We start from the raw sequence: 12360 nt of genomic DNA, 5'->3' as shown, positions 1-12360 counted from the left end.
AAATAAAAAGGGGGTATAAGCAGCGGGACGTGGAGCCGAGACACCTTTCGGACCCCAAAAGCCCCGGCTCCCCCCTCAGCCCAGCCCCGCCTCGCCTCGCTGAGGTAATTCCCGCCCGCCCGGCGCCCGCCCGCACGCCGCCGGCTGAGGTGACCCCGCCCGGAGCCCGCCCGCCCGCCGCCTCCAGTCACGCTCCCACCCCCGCCCTGCGTGACCAGCTCTCCCGGCGAGCCCTCCTGATTGGCCCGCGCTGCGCCGTCCATCAAGCCGCCTTGCGATACTGATTGGCGGAGGCGGCAGGCCAAGCCGCAGCGCCCGCCCCGCGGGGGGTCCCCCCGGCCCTCCCCGGCACTTCGCGGCAGTGTCCTCAGAAGACTCATTGGGCCGAGCGGCGCTGGAGGGAGAGGGGGGCGAGCCTCGCTTCCTATTGGCCGGTTGCCGCGTCAATCCGCCCAACCACCGCTTTCCATAGGCCGGCGGGGGCGGCGGGGGCGGGGCGGGGCGGCGCCCGGCGGTCCCGCCCTGTGACTAACTCCCGTGTGTGAGTCACGGCGCGGCCCGGCAGCGCCGTTAAATGCCGTGTGCGGGCGGGCGGGCGGCGCTGCCTGGGCTGCTGCCGCCTCCTCCTCCTCCCCCCGCTCCGGTTCCCGGCCGGCGGGCCGCGCTTGTCACCCTGTCACATCCCCCCCCGCGGCCCCCAGTCCCCCCGCAGCTCGCCCGCCGCCTGCCGAGCCCCCGCAGCGGCATGGGATAGAGCAGCGCTCCCTCAGCGCCCGGCTGCCAGCTCCTCGCTCCTTTTAACCCCGTTTTTTTTTTTTTTTTTTAATTTTAAACCCCTCATTTCTCCCCCAAACGCACACCTCTCTTAAACCCCCTCGCCCTCCCCGTGCCGTGCGGGCGCCCCCTGCCCCGTTGTGCCGCCCTTTTCCCCTCAGCGCCCCCCCCCCCGTCCTCAACGGTCCCCAACGGTCCTCGCCGCGGAGCCCCCCGGAGCGGGTGAGTGCCGGGCTCGGCGGCTCGCCTCGGGCCGGGAAGGGGTCGGGGGGGTCGTGGGGAGCCTCAGGGGGAGCCCCCCCCCGGAGCCTGGAGGTGTTTTGGGGTGCGCAGCGAGAGGGCTGTGTGGAAGTTGTTTTTTTTTCTTTTTTTTTTGTTTGTTTGGGGGGGGGGGGGGGGGGGGGGGGGGGGCTGCGGGCGGGGTTGGTCGTGAAACTAAAAGAATAAGAAGATAAAAGGATAAAAATCGGGCTGTGCTGCCCACGACGCGTTTGGTCTCCGTGAGGGGAGCGCTGAGGTGCGAGGAGCTGCTGAAAGTTGTCGGGGGGAGGCTCTGCCCCAGCCCCGCTGCCTCTGCCCTTCCCTGTGGGCAGGGGGAAGTGACCCCAAACACCCCTTTTTTTTCCCACAGGTAGCCCCAGTCTTCTCGCCCAGGTGTTTGGGTGTGGGGAAATAAGCGTGTGGTAGCTTCATGTCGTGGTCCTGAGCAGGGGGAAAGTCCTCCCGGTGGCTGGGGCTGGGGCTGGGAGAGCTCGGTGTGGAGTTGTCATGTCTCTATTTCACTGCCATTGATTTTTCTGGAGGTATTTTTAGAAATGTGAATGTGGCGTACGTTCTTGTGTGGCGTGCAGTCAGGGTAGCTAAAATAAAACAGATACATGGAAAACCCCAGCAAATAGAGCACTCTTTCCACATGCAGAGCTTCCGAAGCTTTAGCACGCTGTTGGGCTTAGCTGTTCATGTTAGCTGCTTGTATTTTGTAACTCATATCATACGGAAACTGATTGCTGACTTGAAGGCTTACCGGATCTCACAGCACTCCCAAATCGTCTTTCTCAGACACGTGAAAATTAAGGAGACGTGTACTGAACTTCCTTTGAAAGGAAAGGCCAGCATCATTCTGAGAGTCTTCCATGTGAAGTTTTTTTTTTTTTTAAGGCAAACACTCTTGTAAGGTGAAGTAAAGTATGCCTTCAGTCAGTAACTACTGAAGTGACAGGTCAGTAAATTTCTAGAGAAAATGAAGTCTTTAACAAATCTTGGCTTGTATCCGTAAAGAGGGGAGGGGAGCAAACAAACAAGAATCTACTCTGAGGGGGTAAGAACACTAAATACAAAATCAGCCCTTAGCAGTATCCGTTGGAATAACTTGCCCAGTATATCCTAAACCTTCCGAAATATCTATCGCTTTCCTGTTACGTGGGGTCCTTGAGCTGCAGTCTCTTCAGTCAGCGTGAAGCAGGCCCGCCTCTCCTCTGGTACTAGTTTAACACCAGTGTGACTCCATTAACTTCAATGGAGTGGATTTGCATGAATGTGAAAAGTAATGAAGAAACCCATGTTTTCAGAGAGCCTCCAAGACCAAACCCGTGTTTTCAGAGAGCCTCCAAGACCGGTGACATGATGAGCTCTGACTTCCTCTCCCACCAGACCCAGTTCTGCCACCCTTACTCACAGGAGTGGTACTTCACTGCACGAGCCCTCCCTGTGATGATGCTTGTGTGGCTGCGTGTGCACCACAGCACCAGCCTGGCTGAATGAGAACAGCAGCTGGTTTTACAGCTTTTTTTTTTCTTTTTTTTTTCCCGCCCCCTTAAATAAGAATGCATTAGCTGACTTTTTCTTGGGTTGGGAAGAAAATTTTGGAGGACTTTAGGTAAAGCTGTTCTGTTAAGTGACCATACCAAAAATAACCACTGAAGGCCTCTGTGCTGCTGGTGAATCAAGCAAGTTTTACGTTTTCTATGTGTTTAGCTTTCCCTTGTTGCTATGGAAAGTAGAAAAAAGATTGTTGCAGAAGTCGTTATCTTGTCCTGAAATTCCTCTGTGCCTGAGGGAATCCATACCTACATGCAGCGTTTGCGGTGTGGTGTTTTCTTTTTTTGTCTCCAAAACCCACCGAATTCATGTTCTGTTGTTTAAATGTTTGCTGTTGAAATCATTGGTGGCAGGATCAGGCCCTCAGTTGTTTTTCTTTAAAGCAGTTGGTGGTGGCTTGTATGTGATGTTGTAGAGAGATAGAGGAGATAGTATTATCTGGAGTGTCCACAGCTCAGATCCACTGTCTTGTTACAATCTCAGAAGAAAGCACCCTGCTAAACCTGCCTGTAAAGAAAATAGTCCTAACAAAGCAGGGCTCTCTTCTGCCTTTACGCTCTCATTTATAAATTTCTCTTGAAAGATCTGTTGATACAAGAACAGAACAAGACACAAACAAGACACAATTCTTTCGTGTTTGTTTCATGTTTTAATTTCCTTGTGTGACTGCGTTCATTGCTAAGCTTTTGTGTCACTGATTGAGATGTTATTGTAATTAACATTAATTATGCAAACTAGATTGTTTTTAGAGGCTCTCCAACTCCGTATTGATACTGTCAACTTGTTTGTTTGTTAAACAACAATTGACACATTTCACCGTTCTCCGAGGAAATTGATCAGCCGGTTCCAAATTAACGTGCACATGGGAAACGATGGCAATATTAAGCTGCTTTAGCTAAAACATCACATTGCATCTTGAGAGAGGTGGTGAATGCGTTATGGTTGGGTCTGAAATATCAAGGCAGGCTAACCAGGGGGAGCAAGAAAGGGGACCTAGGTACAGCTATTTGGGGAGGGTGTTTACACCGCGGAGCCCCACCGCATTCTTTCCACCTAGATGGTACTGGATAAATTGGGCCAAATTCTGCAGTCCCTAATTGAGCAAAACTCTCACCCAAGTATCCTGGAGCTGTCTGCTTGGTTATGAACTGCTGAATGGTACAAGAAATGGAGAAAAAAGGCAGAGTTTACTTCAGTAATTATTTAGGACATTTTGGATTTTAGGCTTGGAGTAGATATATCTTCCCCTATTTCTTTTAATTCAGAAAGCGTTTGAGTTTTTTGTAAAGAAAAAGCTTTTTTTTTATTTATTTTTTAAAAAAAAAACTTTGAATTATATCCACTAATAAAATATTCCCTGTAGCAATGGTAATGTTTTAAAAATATTTTTTTCTATGTTAATTATAGTGACATTCACAAGAGTCTTTGTCTGATTTTGAATCACCCCTTTGAAACATTTCTGAGCTGAGAAGAACTGTAAAATCTCTCCCTAGAAATCATAATTGTTTCAATATTTATATGTTGTATTGTTGTCTGCTCTCAGGAAGAAAAAAGAATGAGGGGTGGGGAGAAGAGTTTAAATGAGAACTTGTCGTCACGATATCAAGTCTGAAAATATATGCAGACTGGCAGATTATTCCCTGTCTTAAAAATTAAGTCTCTCTAATTTCCCATTTAAATAAGCAAAATTTGGTTTGCAGTTTGCTTTGGGTAATGAAAGAGGGTTTTTTGTTTGTTTGTTTCTACTTTTGGTGCAGTGGTCCTCTGGAAAGTTAGAAACAGTGCCCTGGGGCTCAGCAAAGTGGAGGGTTTATAATTATATGGGAAGGCTCCATAGCATCAGTGAATTAGCATTAGCAGCTGAGTGAGTTTGTTAAGCTGTAGAGATGGTATTATGGAAATCAATAAAATGCTGATTTCTTTTTCTTATTGCAGATTCCACGTTAAACGAAAAAGATGCTGTTTGTTTGCCTGCCTTTCGTGTAGGCTTGCCAAACCATTAGCTGATTTGGAAAGGCAGGTTTTTCAGTTCAGACAATAAGTAGCAGATGTGTATGTTTTTTAAGTTCTTTAAATCTTGATTTATTAGGCTGTCTTGTAGAAATCACGCTAACATCCTGGCCTGCAAGTGCCTTCAAGTGTGTCTGTTGGCAGAAGCGAGAGTGAAGGTCACTTATTTTTCTTATGACATGCTGGTGTGACATTGTAGCCAGAATGCTGTGTGTTCCCTGCATTTCTGTTTCTGCTCTAAGTTAACTCAGGTGTTGGGAGGGTTCTGGTGAGATACACTGTAATCCATGGTGAAAATAAAAGAGAAATAGTGACCTTAGCTGTTTTCAGAGATGTGAGTCAGGAGGGCTGATATTAATCACTGTAAGATCTGTAATATGCAATGGCCTTTATTTCTTTGTCTCAAAGCTTCTCCTGCTTTTATTCTAGAAAGACAAGTAACCAGATCATTCATCACACTAAGCACTTACAGAGAGAGAAATGACAGATCGACAGCCTTATGTTGAGCACTGGGTAACATGTATGATGCACTAAGTTCTGATGATCTATATAAAACACTTTAATTGGGAGGAACAGTAAATGGAGGAGCAGCCCTGCTCCAAGGGCTTTATGGCTTGTTTTTTTCTTCCTGATGAAAATTAAATTTAAGTTTGTAATCAAATTATTTTATTAAAAAATATCTGTATGCTGTGACCTTTAAAATAGTCTGAAATGGTTTATTTGTAGTAAGATACACTGTGGGCTTTGGGGGAACCTGGGAAAGCTGGCTGCCTTAGCGGAGCATAGCATGACTGATGGTAACTGTGGGCTTCGTGGACCTAAGAAAGTCCAACTCAGCAGCTTCTTTGGGAACACAGCAGTGAGAATCTGGCTTGTGACACGTGAGTAGCATATGTAGAGTGTTGAGGCACTTTGAGGCGTGCAAAGCATGTTCTCATATGAACAGAAACAGTTCAAAATGCCAGATTTATGAGGCAGTCAACAGTAAAGGTCAGCAACTTGAAAAATTAATACTATGCTCTGTATTGACATTTCAGAGGGAATTCTGATGGGGGTGTGGTTGCAGCAAATGCAAACTTGCGGGTCCGGCCATACAGATAAAATAGACAGCCTTCCCCTTATCTCTTTGCCAGCCCAAACCTTTTTTTTTTTTTTTACTGACAAACTGGCAAAATTATGTTTATAGCCTCCCTGTGCTTTACTGTTTCTGCTCATCTCTAACCAAATGGAGCCAGTGAGGGCCAGCACGGGGCTCATAGTGCTCAGCTATGGTTTGGAAATGGCACTCTGCTTCCTGGTGACTATGAGCAGGTGAAGTCACAGGAGGGCTGAGGAAGCTGGAGTAACACAGTATGTAACACAGTAAATTCCCGATTCCCTAAAATGTTTGCCTGGGTTGTTATCTGCAGTACTTCCTGCCCTTGACATCGCTGTGGGTGCCTGCTCAAGGACAGGACAAGGGAGAACTTGAATCATACCTTCTTAGCTCCTACCATGCAAAACCGGGATCCAAGAAATACCAAGGATACTGTTTTTTATAACTGCAAAACTGCAGTAGTAACAGTAACTCCAAAAGTAGCTTCTAGATAGAGAAGGGATTGCAGTCACTTTGTCTTTTCATGTGCTGTTACTAATGCAGTTAAAGCATTAGTTCTGAGAACAAGTGTGTTGAGAACTCCAATTCATCCTCTTTAAAATTTTAATTTCTATATTCATATATTTGCTCTGAGGGAAAAATAAAACGTGGGTTGTTTGGTTATCCAAATTCAACATTCTCATAAAAAATGCACGTGGTGTTTTTTGTTGATTTAAAGCCAGAAATTCATGTTGATGGCTTTTTTACTTTTGGTTATCTTTTCTGGTTTCATTTTTTAAGTATCATTTCTTCAACTGCTTTCCTTCTGCATCCTGTCAAACTACTTTTCCATTGTTTTTGATTCTCTCTGCTTCTTTCTAGCCATTTTTTTCCCCAGTTGTCATTCTTTTTGCACGGTACTGCTGCTAGCTTATAGAACCACATTAGTAGCTCTGAATAACACCGCTCTATGCAGATTACAAATAAATAGCAACAGTTCCTTCTTTAAAAAGCTTATGGTGGGAATGTGAAATCTGGGGGACTGGCTCTTATTTTTTGCATGCCACACTTCTTGATTTCTGATGTGGAGAGCGATTGCACCACTGTCACGCAGCATGAAGGTGTGTGTTGAAGTGTGGGACACCAGTAATGTTTCGTGTCCTCTGCCCTTGGCAAGGAAAAGATCCGCCACTGCTGACCTGTGGCCAGAAAGGAAAATGCGAAGGGAGAGCCTGCTGAAGGTGTGACACGAGTTCGTGCAGTCAGCCAGAAGGAATCAGGACCAGAGCCAGAAATAATACCCAGGTGTCATCAACTGCAGCCATGTGTCCTGTGCTGTACCAAAGCAGGTTTTTTGCTTCTATGCTTCATGGAGCTCAGTTGTATTTATCTTTTGGTCAATCTGCTTATATTTAGTTGGCAGGCTTCTCTGCTTTAGTCTCTTATCTTTAATACGTTATGCATGCTACAGACCTCTCAGACTGCATGTCAGGGATGTTAAGCATTGGTGGGTTTTCTCTCACCTCACACTGGAGTATTTGACTCTTGCCAAAGGAATTGAGGTCAGAATCATGGCCTCTTGAGTATCACACACCAAAAAATATGTATGTGTTGGAGGTAGCAAAGTACTCCTAGAACAAACAAACAAACAAGACTTGTGAAGTTAAAGGTAATATTTGGTTTGTGATGCAATGTGAGAACTAGGTTATAAAGCGGGGTAGGTTTTTAGTGATGGTGTAAAGGTAAAAGGTGAAGCCTTTTCAAAAGAACCTTTAAACCCTTAAATCTTTTTTAAGGGATTGCACCAGTCTTCTGCCAAACCTGCTGACTTGGAGGTTTTGGAAGGCCCTCCTCTTTCCTGTGAGAGGGAACATCCTTGACAGTAAAGTTTCTAATCAAGGCTGAAGCCTCTAGGCCTGATGGTGGTAGTGGTTGTTTTCTGATACCAAGAGACATGGTGGAAGAGGTAGCAGCCAGACATGCAGTGAGAAAATACCCAGTAATAAGGCATCCTTCCAGCATTCAGCCAAAACTAGGAGGCTGCCTAAACTGTCCTTTTTTTTTTTTTTTTTTTTTTTAATATTTGGAATTCATTACCTGTTTTCAGATATTTCAGTATGAATTCTAGGGAAAGGCAGTTCCTGTCTTTTCAGACTTGCGGATTTTTATGGCTTTCCTACCTTGGAAAGTTAAAAAGGAGAAAACATCTCTGTGGGTATAGTCTTCTACTTTCCCCCTGCCACGTTCAAAATGAGTCTTCCCTTGTTCAGAATAAAAGCTGTGATAATTCATTTCCTTTGCTATGACAATCCATTGCCCAAATGTCCTGCTAGTATAATTTGATCGTGGCGCTTAGACAGCTATCATATCACTCTTATAAAACAACAGCATTTGAAATCTTATAATCCAAGAAATCCAAAGCTAAAGTGCTTAGAGCAGTGACTAATTGCATGCTAGTGCATATTAGTGTATCCTCCTGAGTTATGTCCCTCATTGGCCGAGTCAGACTTGCAGATGAGCTCTTAACATATTATTTAACAAGATGGTAGCATTCTGAGTTTGAATTACTTACTGCTTTTTTTTCCTGGTTTTGTTTATCTTCTCCAGCCCCAGCTTAGGGTTCAGACCTCCCCATTTGTTTTATGGGAAAGCCACAGTCCCCGTTTCCTTCTAGAGCTGCTGCAGCATGAATGAGCAAAATGTGCAGGGCTTCTTTCAGGGGCTACGAAAGTAGCCTGTGTTCTTTACACAAGAAAAGTGAAGAAAACAGGTAAGTGTTCTTAAGTTTGTTTCATTTCCTTTTCCTCCTTTCTTCCCCACTTGTACTTTAGTTCTAAAGGTCCTGGAGCAATTAACCAGTCTATTTTGCATCTCCCCATTCAGGAAAAGGGGGAAGGTCTGCACTGGACTATACATGTTTTTCCTAGCCCCTCTGTCATCCCCAAGTTAAATTTCTTCAAGCTGCAACAGTAGAGGAAAAAAAAAATCCTGTTTGAACACTTTTTTTTTTCCCTGGCTTTAATGAGAGATTAGGGAACAATTCTTCTTTTACAAAGAAGTAGCGTAGGTACCTTTAGGAAAGGGTCACCGCCACAGGAGAGCTGTTCAGAAAGGTTGCCAGATCCTCCCAGCCTCTGCACCAGTCTGTCATCAAAGGCCCCTGTGAAATGAAGGCTATACGCTCTGCGAGTGCGTGTGTATTTTTGATGGTTGTGCTGGATTTCTGCCATGCCACAAAACTGATTAGAATAATTTATAATAAAAAGGGGGCATGGATTTCAGAAATGGATAATGTGAGAGGGGAAGGAGGGAAGTGGAGGCAGGGAGGCTGAATCTGATTTTTTTCTTTTTTTTTTTCCTGGTCTATGGACGTACCCCTGAAGCGTAGATTTTCTACCTCTGTCTGTTGGAAGCAACTACCACCCTCACTTACGTTGTCAGAGATGACTGCTATGCGCTCGGCTTAATATATTGCGTGCTTATGCCTTGCTGTTTATTTACTTGCAGCAGGACTCGGGATATTCCAGGTACTTTTCAGATGCTGGTGGGTAATCTTTGCTCCAAGGACTTCACAAAGCAGAGCCAGGCCAGAGGAAGGTGTATAGGTGGGGATTTACAGATTGCTGCTGAGAAACAGAACAAGATTCACAGGAGGACCTTTGAGAGGAGCATGAGTGTGTGGCAAAGGTGTTGTTCAGATGAACTGAGGAGCGGAGTACGTGCAGAGGGCTCCTGGAAAGAAAGGGGCACCATGCAAACAAGCACTCTGACTGCCGAGCTTTCAGCCTAGTCTGAGTTTATCAGCCATCTAAGCCTAGTAAATGTGTGCATTTGGTCCCTGGCGTGTCTGGAAAGAAAAGAGATCCTTTGCTTTGCTTCTGCATTACAAGTCAGTCCCTGGTCAGTTCAGAACTCCTGACACCCGATCCGTCTCTTGGATGCTTTCCCCTGTATTTGTCGATGCGCAGTGTGGCAGCCGTGTAAGCGGAGTTATCCTGTCGTGTTATCCTGTGTGTGCGCACAGAGAAATGCTGGGAAAATGAGAAAAGGGACTGAGGCGTGAGGTGTGTGTGCAATGTGAGGCTTGACAAGCCAGAGAGAAGCAGCATTGGGGTTTTGTGCCTGCATTCCTTGGGGCTGGAGGTGTTGTCCATTAAGGCCCCCAAACATGTCTGTAATGCAAAACAGAAAACAAAAAGAAAATGTTTTCTCTTCAGTCGTCATTCTAGCATTGCTTATGTGCATATGAATCATTCCTCCTCCATCTGGAAGGATGAGATGCAGAGCTCTTTTCGAAGGAGGTATCTAACATACATCCTCATAGCAGCCAGCAATTGGCATGACAAAAGGGTTACAGCTAGTGGCTGGCACACTTCCCATCCATCTTGCCACTGGAAACATAATGCTTTTGCAATGTGCTTGTTCTTCAGGCGCCGCCATGCAGAGCCAGTCCCTGGGACATGGAACAGAGCAGTTGCATGTCGCTTGCTTTTTGTTTGTGGCGCTTCCTTAGCGGCACAAGGACTGGGAAGCGGGAGTAAAAGCGATGGATTCTTCTTTAGTGTGACATGGAGCAGATGGGAGCAGTGAGGTACTTAGGGAGCATCCCCAGGTGAGGGAAGGTGAGCAGCAAAGCACCTAGCATGGTCAGCGTAACATCAAATGTGGCAGAAGAGCTTGTTTTGCTTCTAACCCCCTATGCTTGGTGCAGGGCAAGGCAAAGTTTAGTAGTGTGGAGTGCATCTGGGTTAAAAAAGTGTTCTTATATTAAAAAAAGATACAGGCTTTATTCATGTAAACTGACCACATCGTACATGTTCTATTTTCCACTTGATTTGCAAGAAGGCCAAGGCCCTGACTCAGTTAACTTAGTTTCAAGTGTTCTTGTGGTGTCAAGAAATAATTTTACTGCCCACCTTTTTGTAGAGAGGTGTATAACATGGTGTCAGAATGAGCGGGAGAAAAAAAGATCCCCTTAATCTCAGCCCTTTGCTCTAACAAAGCTCTTGTTATCTTTCGCTTTTGCTGAGCCTGACTGGAAATGACCTCAGCTTACAGCAGTGACCAGCTTCAAGATGCAGTTCAAACTGCTGTGTAAAAGCTGGATGTTTTCTTGCTGAAGCTCCTTGAGGCACTCCTGCAACGCACCAAAATGCGTGCCCATGAGACTGGATATGTATTCATCACTTCCTTCTTTTGAAGGATGGTTGGAGATGAGATAGAGGAGAGTCCAGGATACGCTGCCTGCCCCTGGGGCCTCTGGTGCATTTAATGAGCTGGTGTTTGGACCACTTGCTCTCAGAGCTGAGACCGGTGCCTGTTCTTCCCCAGGAGCTGTGTGAACAGGGAGAGCCCATGCTTCCCCTCCCCACTCTTTTTAACCAGTATCATCTCCTCCTTTCTGTGTAATGAATCTGATTCTCCTCCATGAGGTAGGCAGAATTCTGCTGCGGGAGCTGATAGGCGTCTCGCATGGGATGGTCAGGGGGTTTAGGGCACTGCACTTGCAGAAACTTCATCCCCATTGGGATGGGGTGGGAGTGGCAGGGAGGAAGTCACCGGTCTGCCTCAGCTGAGGGAGCTAAGTCCTGGTCTGCTGCATAGAGGGTGCAGGCCTGTGATCACTGCTGCGACTGCCTTGGATACAAAGTGAGGAACTTTCTCTTCTTGTGAGGTGGGTTCCTATCTTAGCATATAGATGGAGGCACTTGCTTTGGGTGGGTGTAAGGTGCAGCCCTGTTCCTAGTGTCTCTTAGCTGACTCTGGGCAGTGACACAGCTCAGAGGGGTGCTGGCCTGTTCCACACCATATTTTGGGTGTGGGGGAGAAGGGGGATGGCTGCTGGGACCTGCAGGCTTTCTGTGGCAGAGTTCCTGCTCTGAGCTGAGGACTGCTGTGCCCACTTCCATCAGAGCTGTTGTGACAACTCAGTGGGGACTGAAGTTCTCAGATAATGCCTACTTCCTCCCAAAGTGCTTTTGGGAGAACACTGGAGTTGCAGTGTGAAACAGCGCCCTGGAAAGCTGCTCTGCCCTCAAGAGTGGAACACTCCTGCACACTGTGCTTTTTTAGACCTGGTGTCTGTGGAGAGCTTTTCCCATGTCCCCAGCTTCTGTTTTATCTTCCCTGATACTTTATAGCCTGCAGAAGACCCTTCAGGCAGAGATGCTTTGTTACTTTCTTTAGCTTCATGATTGCTGTTTATACTACGGTGTAATAAACACAATTAGCATTTCTGGCTTATTTCAGGGTGTGTGCTTGTGTGTGAAAAAGATTTGGATACATTAATTCTGCTGCCTTTCTTACCTGTGTCTGAGATACTATCTGCTTACTATCTTTCCTCATACACAACAGCTATGGAAAGGAAATAACACTGTCTGGGCTCTTGGAAACATTTCAGTGGCTTGGCTTTGGCAAGCAGTACTTTGGTAAGAGGGATTGAGGGGGTATAGTACTATGTCTTTGAGAACTAGTTTCCAGATCCTCAGAGCAGAGTCAGAAGGTGAAGGCTGCTCCTGCTGCACACTTAACATGCAGTGTCTGATTGCAGCATGCTCGTGTATGTGGATTTGACTCTGGGACAAGCCCAGGCCCAAAATCTGGGGACCCCCAAGGCAGAAGCATTGGGTTTGCTCTGTGTTTGTATATGCTGAGCAGGTATATATATATTTTTTTCTTCTGGG

At 46.3% G+C, this 12360-nt stretch overlaps 1 protein-coding gene across 1 annotated transcript in view; it reads left to right on the top strand.

The window, feature by feature from the left end:
* The first annotated feature begins 527 nt into the window (after nt 1-527).
* Nucleotides 528-12360, top strand: part of SERTAD2 (SERTA domain containing 2) — a 78918-nt gene continuing 67085 nt past the window's right edge. The window contains exon 1 of the mRNA XM_035321387.1: nt 528-996. The gene's annotated coding sequence lies outside the window, so the exon portion shown is untranslated. The remainder of the gene's footprint in view (nt 997-12360) is intronic.

The sequence above is a fragment of the Oxyura jamaicensis genome, chromosome 3 (assembly GCF_011077185.1).
Source record: "Oxyura jamaicensis isolate SHBP4307 breed ruddy duck chromosome 3, BPBGC_Ojam_1.0, whole genome shotgun sequence".
Lineage (NCBI taxonomy): Eukaryota > Metazoa > Chordata > Aves > Anseriformes > Anatidae > Oxyura > Oxyura jamaicensis.
The sequence above is the reverse complement of the archived record's forward strand: the minus strand, read 5'-3'. Positions and strand labels throughout refer to the sequence as shown.